Genomic DNA, 6,989 nt, shown 5'->3' with positions numbered 1-6,989 from the left:
AAACCCTTTCTGTAAGGATTCAGAGTTCTACAGACATGCAGGGTTCCCTGGTGAAATTTATATGTACACAAGCTCCAAGCCATCCTATCTGTACTTTGAAGTCTTATCCTAGAATCCATAAATTGCGTGGTCAGACTCTGGCCACCACAAAATCAGAGAATGGTTGAGGTTGGGAGGAATCTCTGGAGATGACCTAATCCAACTCTCCTGCAAAAGCAGTGCACTGGATGACTTAATGAACGGTTTAAATTTTGTGGTGAAAAATTAAAATAATTCTTCACAGTTAATTTTTTAATTTGAAAAAAACACAGACATGAAAATTAAACTTAATTTCCCATTAAGATATACCAAGTTGAAATCTTTCTGAATTAATAAAACAGTGACCAAAACATCATGAGAATAGCTCTTATTTTTTCCTTTTGCATGTAGTTATTTTTAAAGTAAGCTAAGGCACATGTTCTGAATTTTGTGGAATACATTCCCGTGGGGGGAAGACAGGGAGAAAAAACAATCAGGGAGAGAGGTTAAGCTGACAGTGTAGTTTCTTTGCAGTGACAACCACATGTATTCATAAATATTTTACAAGTGCAGCTTTCAGGCTAGTAAATTTCACTGCCTCATTAATGCAGCTTGCAAGTTTATAACCTGGACATTCGTGTGTTGGGAATGTCCAGTATTCTCTCGATGATGACAGTAAAAGGTTTATATTTTGAAGGTTTTTCTCCTGTAGAGCACTTTCCAGCTGTAAGACTCTTGTTTTATACAGCAACTGTGCTTCTTGTATAATACTACAATTCATCAATTACTAATTCCATTGAAAGATGTCACAAATATACTCTTTATGACATATTCCATGCTGCTCACAGATGGGGCAGAATCTTTTCATGTCCAAGAACACCACAGAGTCATCTCAGGAGAGCTGCAGAAAAATGGTATGCTTTTTACATTCAGTGCATTTTCTTATGAACACTACAGAGGTTCTAAAATGAAACTGATGAAAATAAGTGTTGTAATCAAAACCAATTATGAGGAAAATGATTCAGCTGACAGTCAGAAATGTTATCAATATCACAAATACCACTGCCAGCACTAAGTCTGCTTCCCATAGGTCAATTTTAAAAGTAGTGGCCATTTGGAGAGCTTAAATATGGTTCAGCAAATGGTGTGGATCTTTCCACTTATTTGCATAAACCAGGGGAATATGACAAATGGCATCCTAAAAGGAAGATGACATTGTTAAAGGGCAGACTAGAACCCAAAAAAACCTAGAGGGTCTCGAAATGTGTGAAGAGAAAAAGCCAGTTCTACTGGACTTTGTGAGGGCAAATACTGTGATCACCTTAGATAGTAGAGATATTTTGTATGGAGTCCTTTCACTTTACTCTTGGATTCTGATATAATGACAGAAATAAAGAAAAGTCAAGGGGAACAAAATGTAAAATAAGAAAAAAACTTCTTCTGGAATTCTATAACCTGTTATGAAATCTGATTTGCCCTGATCCTGTACTAAAACATATTTTAATCTTTCACAAGAATGAAACTCTTGGCTGCAAAACCAGACCTATCCCTGTAGCTGTCAAGGGAGCATTAAGTCCGTATCAGAGGATGTGGTTTGATTCAGCTTGTCTTCCCTACAGCTTCTGCTGACGTTAGTTCTGCAAAGCTTCTGATGAAAACTAAATCTTCTCATCTCTGGCACAGTCCTCATAAAAAAACAACAATAAACACCCCAACCACAGAAATCCTCCCCAGTGCAGGTATGCACTGCACACGTTTTCCTCTGATAGCTGAGGTGAATTTATCTCTGTGAACAAATGTTTAAAAAAAGCTGCCTGCCAGTAGAACTGATGGCTGGCTCCTTGACTGTTTCTGCCAGAGTCCAATCCTATGGGTATGCACCACTCCACAATGAGTAGCAGGGTGGTGCTTGTTAGGAGGAATTATACTTTGCAGTGAAATGAACTACATACTAAAAATTCTTCTATTTTGCCCTTTGCATGCGCACATCATAATAGTCTGCAGCCAGTTACAACCACTCTGGATTGGCTCTTCTAGATTACTTTGGTTAGAAGAATAAGAGCCTATCAATAAAGCCTGCAGATACTTCTTCTTTCCTTTGTTTCTAACAAACAGGACAAAACTAGTCAAGTGTGTTTCACAGTAACTCAGGAAAACTGCTTTAAAACTGATTGAATCAATTTCTCTTTATCTTGTTACTTCTGACCTGAAAGAGTTCAAGCATAGTAAACACAATCCATGATTGACATTATATCCATACATCTTTCTCTCTTCCTTTCTATTTCAGAAGTTCTGCTGCACATCCCAGAGGGATGAGCCTTCCAAGCAAGAGATGAGCCCTGTGAGAGGATATCATCTGTTGGAACATGACATGCAACATTTCTCTGTAATAATTCCCAAAATACTTCACTTTCTCACACTGTACTGCATGCATCTGTGCTTATTTGTTTGTCTTCTAGGTTTAAGAACAAAGTATTGCTCAACTTATTTAGTGCTTAGTATCTTATGACTGCAATGGGATAAAGACGCAAGAAAACTATGAGCCTTTCTCTAGGTTTTTCATTTACACACAGGTATGTCAAATATTCCCTAAGTGGGTTGATGAGTTTCAGAAACAAAACAGCCCAAACCGAGATAACATATTCTAATATGCAACATCATCTTACATGTCAAAAGGTTCAAAATGGAAACTTCTCAGTATTCCCAGCATAGAAAAATTCCTTCTGCTACTTAATATGATATTGCATCTGTACCTTACCAATAGCCTCCATCTTTCAGAGCAGGTCTTATTTCTCTCAAATGTTGTAGGAGGCAGGAAGAAAGGTTGTTTATATCTATACTGGTACTCCACTCGCCCTGCGCCAACTCCTAACTTTTTCTAAAACCTCTTTGAAAACCTTTCTGCATTTGATTTATTTTTCATCCCAGTCCCAGATAGATACAGGCAATAAGCAATATGCCCTCTGCTTGCTCCTTTCCAATCTTGTATGCAGTTATTAATCTTCATAATGTTTCTCAGACAGGTCTTTGTTCCCTAATGACTCCAGACACACCTTTGGGCATATTAGTAGGCAAAACTCTGGTGTTTTTCAGGACAGATTTCCCATAGTTTAGTTTATGAACCAAGTTCTGAATGTTTACTTAGGCACTCATTCAAATTTTGATGCAGATTTTTAAAAGTAGGAAGCAGTTCCTGCCATCAGTGTTGCATAGTCTGAGATTTTTTTAGATGTATTTTCAGGACTTAAAAGCCTAAATTTTGTAGACGTCAATGTCACTGAAGCCACCAAATTCCATTTTTAAAGAGAACCTTTGCTGTGTCAACCATTTAAGCTTAAAATGAGGAGTGAATCAATGCTCAAATTCTTTTGAAAACACTACAGAAATTGCAAGGAATAGATTACATGTCGTGTTGCCAGTCTTTAGAGTTCTAATATTTTTGTTTCAGAAAAATGAATAAAGGTCACAAAATTTACAATAACATATTGACATTAAAATCTCATGCATCAGTGGAAAAAGTTGGTATTGCTTAGTCCTATTAATTAGAATGAAGGAATACATTAGTCAAATTTATGAAAGCCTTAACCTCTACAGGAAGACTTTTTTCACTATGTTTCATTTAAACATTATTTATTGGACAGTTTATGAAGCAAATTATTATTTGGAAATAATTTTACAATTTTCAGGCTAACTCTCTTACCATGTGGGTGTGTCCTTTGAGCCTGCACAGTGGATTTTTAAGGTGAGGCACAGTGGATGCGGAACTGGCCCCACCCTTTAACTCCTCAGGTTCATCTGCCATGGCTGAGTGAGCTTGGACGCTGACAGTGAAGTCCTCAGGACTAGAACCTACGGTCCCTGGTATTCCCAGGAGGTCTCCCATCCAAGTCCTAATCAGGGCTGACCCTGCTGAGCTTCCGAGATCTGACGGGATTGGATGTCAGGGTGGTCTCCTATTAATAGTTAACTATCACTCATACATTTATTCATTATCAGTTACACTACCATGCTCTTTCCATCCATCCTTCATTGATCAATAGTCTTCTGCCTTCTGGTTTGTAGGGGAGAGGATGTACTCATGAAGTAGCATTGTATATAGAAAAACAATGTGAGCAATTTATTGGGATGCAGTCTTTGTTAAGCTTACTAAAATGCCAAGCCTTCTATTTCCTGAATACTTTTCAGCAGTTCACTTTATTAGGTCCCACCTGTGAAGTGAAAAGGAATATGATTATTGAAGAAAACTTGCTTTTACTTGACAGGTTGCAAGTACGAGATCTAATTATCATGCCATAAACTGACAATTTCAAAGGATAATCTTCTGACAAATACTGTGTTAAAGTCAACACATTAAATGCATTTTCTCATCATGCCAGTTGGAATGAAAACAATATTTGCCTTGCCATGGGCACATTAGAATGTGGTCAGGCAGAAGCCCTATCAAAACCAAGTAGTAATTTCATTATAATTAAAGAAAATATGTTTAGCTTCAGACATGGAACTGGACATCAATTCCTGCTGGCAGCAACTCTCCACATGTCATTTAACAGAGCCACTGAAGAATATGATGTTCTTGCTGCTATGCATTTGCTCACATATATCTATGTATGTACCCAATACTGTATTTGAAACTTTTCAATTTCAACCTCATTAGAAATGAGCAAATGTTTCTCAGATACTTAAATTATTTAGAAGTTTATGAGAGTCTGAAAATGAATAGGAAAGGAGACTCCATAAATTCTGGACAGAGGTTGAAGTGTGAGTTCAAAAGCTGTAAGACCTAAGAGAATCCACACTGAAAACAGCAGCATCTTTCATATGTGCCAGCCTGTGAACAAACCCCTATCAGAGCTCAACAAAAATGGTTGGTTTTAGTAGATCCAGTGCTCAACTCATTTTAAAAGAAGGTGATATATTCTGTAAAAGAGTAGATCAAAGGCAACTACCTGTTTGCTCTCCCTTACATACACAAGACCTACTGATCTGGAGTCCCTTACTTGGTAGCTTTTCACACCCAGAGAGTTCACTGGGCTGGCAGGACTTCTCATGTCCCTCAAAAGTAGTGTACTCCTTTGCAAGCAATACCAAGTAACAGGGATATTTCTTGCAGCAGTGAAAACAAACCATCACCTATCTCCACAATTTTCCTCTTTGATTTAGGAACATACAGAAGTAAATGTTGAACTTGACACCACTATTTGTTTTCTTTTATAGAAAACTTAGAGATGGAGGTAGAAATCTGTGTGATAAAAGCACTATACATACCAGTACACCATTCTTAGCCCTTTCAGATAAATATATGGCATGAAATGTGACAAAAATGTGCAGATCAGATTCTCCTCCTGCAGTCCTGGTTTCAGATAAGCCATCTACTGCAGGTTTTACATTGCTAGTGTCACAGAACTTAAAGAAAAATATATATGGAGGAGACAAAGATTGAGAGAAAAAGGACAATCTTTGAGTAATACAGCCTTCAGATCTATAGGTCATGAAGCCACAACACAGGAATTAATAAATCTTCCCACAGCCTTCCTGAGGTACAAGTGTTATAATCTGATTCTTCCCTGATGCTGATTCTAGCATTAGCTGTTACTGTTATATTACTGAACTTTTAAAACGAAAAGTTAGTGATGCTTTGAACTACAAGTGAACATGGTTTCTTCAGCTTCATTTCTGCTCTCCAAGTGACCTGATTTTGCTGAAAAAGGAGTGAAGGAACTGTCCACAGGGGTTTTCACCTGGAGGTGTTCGCTGTTATGCTGGACAGTGCTGAGAAGCATTGATGTATTACATTTATTCAAGACTCTGATGCTACTCTAATACTGTTGTATCTTTGACTCTCAACACATTCACATCACTATTGGACTCATATCTTGGTACATTTCTGTAAAGAATATACACATCTGTGTATTGGGGTTGTTGATAAGTAACTGGCCAGCAAAGATCTATTGGGGAATTTTGGCAAAGCATTAATACCTCTTTAACCACACTGCAATCACGTGTCAATCTTTATATTCAGAGCTATGTCCTGTCAGGACAAGAATGTGAAAATTAATTCAGATGACATGCAGTTGGTATGGTGCAAATAAACAGTGTTCTGACATATCTCAAAGGCATTTGCATAACTGCAAGGTGCAGGTGTTTCCAAGAATCCCTGGCATGGCTCATGAATGACAGAGTATTTAGCTACAGGCTTTCTGGCCAAAATACATTCCAAATACTGTGGCAAAAAAAGAAACATACCTCCCTATAGAAAAATTTCTGAATCTTACTGTATCAGACAGTGATGACTTTCTGAAGAAACTTCAGATAAGTAGGGGGGAAAGTGAAAAATCACAAGAGAAGGCAACTGTATATATGGATATAAACTGGCAATTTCATATACAAAAGATGTTCAAACCCTTTGGATCAAGTTTTTACAGTATGTTGGCAATGCTTTGAGGGACAATTCTTTTCCTGTTGCTTGCAGTTGCCATGGATTTACTGGAAACATTGACTCATGCTTAATTAATAGTGCTTTGGGTTTTTTTTATATTGTTTTCATGCATTTATAGCATCTGCTATTTTTAAGGCATGTATTATTCTTCAGAATATTTAATTGTAATCTGGCATAATGATTTTTGTGTAAGTTATTGAAACCTGAAAAAAACATCTTTTCAATATCTTGTTATGACTTAATTCCAAGCAGACAAATCTATGGATGATAAGCTTTCTGCATGTAAGTCAGTTAATCAAGTAATGGATTGGTTATTAACTAATACATGGAGTTGGCTCCACACCTAAATTCCTCAGAGATAATGAAATGATACCTATTAGAATGATTGCACAGCTCTCTGTATCTGAATAGCAACACTTTTTCTATCCATAAGGAGAGCAGGAAAGTGTTAAAATTTTAAATCCCTGGCAAATCTCAGTGGAAAACATCTTTGCTCGCAGTGTTTGTTCACCACATGGTGCATGCTTCAGAAGGT

Source organism: Pithys albifrons, chromosome 7, assembly GCF_047495875.1.
Source record: "Pithys albifrons albifrons isolate INPA30051 chromosome 7, PitAlb_v1, whole genome shotgun sequence".
Classification (NCBI taxonomy): domain Eukaryota; kingdom Metazoa; phylum Chordata; class Aves; order Passeriformes; family Thamnophilidae; genus Pithys; species Pithys albifrons.
Note: the sequence above shows the minus strand (reverse complement) of the source record.